This window comes from Portunus trituberculatus, chromosome 34 (assembly GCF_017591435.1).
Source record: "Portunus trituberculatus isolate SZX2019 chromosome 34, ASM1759143v1, whole genome shotgun sequence".
NCBI lineage: Eukaryota > Metazoa > Arthropoda > Malacostraca > Decapoda > Portunidae > Portunus > Portunus trituberculatus.
In genome coordinates, this window is record NC_059288.1 from 8,835,544 (window position 1) to 8,838,043 (window position 2,500).

The 2,500-nt window shown below is 41.5% G+C and overlaps 1 long non-coding RNA gene across 1 annotated transcript in view; it reads left to right on the plus strand.

The window, feature by feature from the left end:
• The window catches only part of LOC123512872, a 51,599-nt gene that overhangs the window by 15,621 nt on the left and 33,478 nt on the right, over positions 1–2,500 (plus strand). The gene's annotated exons all lie outside the window — the stretch shown is intronic.

The following is a 2,500-nucleotide window of genomic DNA, read 5'->3' on the forward strand; positions in this document are numbered from 1 at the left end:
AGAGAGAGAGAGAGAGAGAGAGAGAGAGGCAGCGAAAGGGTGAAATATTTAAAAGTTAATTGATTACAGACGAACTTTTCCTGCCTCCAAATCAACAAAGGCAAATTTTGAATGTCTTGTTCCCCCTTGTATCATTTCCCCTCTTTGTCAATTGTTTAGTGAGATATGTTGTTTGATTCCTGTTCGTATTGGATAGATTTGTTTATTTTTTTTTCTTTTCTTTTGTGTGTCATTGACTTTCTTGCCTTTGCTTTTGTCCTGGCTGCGCATGAAAGGGTTAATGAAGCAGGTAATTGGTCCTTCTTAAGTTTCCCTTGTGTTGTCAATCGTTTTCCTTCTTTTGGCTCTTTTTTTTCATGTTGAGTGAAAGAAAACGGGATTAACTTGATACCGTGGTGTGTGTGTGTGTGTGTGTGTGTGTGTGTGTGTGTGTGTGTGTGTGTGAGGAAATTTCTGATTGCGTTTTAAAATTACTCATGTTATTTCAATTTTTCCTCCTCCTCCTCCTCCTCCTCCTCCTCCTCCTCCTCCTCCTCCTCCTCCTCCTCCTCCTCCTCCTCCTCCTCCGAGACATTTCTTCCAAGACGGTGTGTAATCTTTGTAATAATTCAGTAATTTTTCGTGTGTGTGTGTGTGTGTGTGTGTGTGTGTGTGTGTGTGTGTGTGTGTGTGTGTGTGTGTGTGTGTGTGTGTGTGTGTCGTTAGTCTCTTGTCAACTGTGATATTTCATTAATATTTTACCACTGAACATAAATTGTGTTGTCGTGTTCAAACAACAAGGGTAATAATTTGCCACGTGTCCGGCTGATATCATTGACGTGTACTAAAAGCTGTACCGGTCCCAAAATTGAGCCTTGCGGAACACCACAGGGAATATTTTTATGAGAAGAAGACGCATTATTGTGTACTGTGAACTATTTTCTGTTGAATAAATATCTTTTGAAAGGTCATGATCATTTCCCTCCAATACCAAACATACTTAGTTTGTGGAGTGAGATAGCATGCGATGTAGTGTGAAAGGCTTCACTCAAGTCACAACACAGTGTTGATGTCCAGTGTGTGGTAGAAGCTCTGGCTAAGTCCACACGGTAGGTACACAGTCATCCACGAAGCTGTGGTGGGTTCAGGATATGAGAAAGATTTAGGAGTTACAGTTAGCTCCGATTTCTCTCTTCAGAAAACAATGCACAGAGTCTTGGAATAAGGCAAGTAGGTGATCGGTGAATGTTTATTGTATACACACTTAAGTTCATCTGTACATGAATTAGACAATATTATAGTCTCACTTCCTTCAGTGTTAGCAAGTCTTCAGAAACATTTTTAATGAAGTGTTTCTTCCCTGACAAGTGAGATTCAGTCATCAGTAACAAGTCTCTTATCTCTACTAACAAGTGAGGCGTTGCTAAGATTACCTGTGGAAAGCAGGGTAAATACTGGCAAAGTGTCAGTGATCAGTGTATAAGAGGTGTCACTTCTGTCATAGTTCACTGTCTGTCGTTGGTTCATACGTGGTCAAGTAATTAATGTTGCTGGTTTGCAGATTACTCCAGTTGGTTTTATAATTGTTTCAAAGCAATTGTATGAATGAAATAGTTTATTGACATACAGTAAGAAATCACAATGTTCTCAGGAGAATGTAATAAATTGACGTTTTAATCTGTCATCAAATAGCATCTTAATCTATAGATGGATGTTACATCTATGGATAGATGGAAAAAATGAAGAAAAAGGGAAGAGGAGGAGGAGAAACGAAACCAGATATGTGGAAGAAAGAGAATGAAGGAGAAGGAGAGGAGGAGATGAAAGAAGAAAGAAGGAAAGAAAAGGAGAGAGGAAAGAAAGAATAAAATTAACGGGATGAAGAATAGACAAAGAAAAAGGAAAGGAAGAAGAAAAAGAGAGAACGAAGGAGAAGAGGAAAGAAAGATAAATAAGTAAAGAAATGAAGTAAAGTCTTTTTGAAGAAAAATTACTTAGTCGAGAGAGAGAGAGAGAGAGAGAGAGAGAGAGAGAGAGAGAGAGAGAGAGTCCTTTTCTTGACAATACATATAGCTACGTGTACAGGATTGTGAACAAGACATGAGGCAAGAGGCAGTCTTATCACTTAGAGGTTGGTGTGGATCTTACAGGGGGACAGGGCAAACATGAGGGAAATAGACCAAGGTGTGCAAACGTTACTCGAGTTATTCACCAGTTGACGTCACATGTTTGTTATCAGCATTCTGGCAGAATGTTAGTAAATAGTGTTAGATACGTAGGTTGCTTGGAGAGGTGGTGGTGGTGGTGGTGGTCCATTGGGTAGTGGCGGCGTCAGCGGCGGCGGCGGCGGCACAAGCATGCCTCCCACCGTGCAGTGCCGCGCGGCAGCCAACAGCAGAGCGGCTCAGAAGGCAGGACGCATCATCATTGATGCAGCCTGCAGGGAGTAGCTCGTACCTCTCCAGTGACGCCAGGCGATGCCTCTATGGTCAGTAGTATCGTGGCCAACATGCTGGTAGCC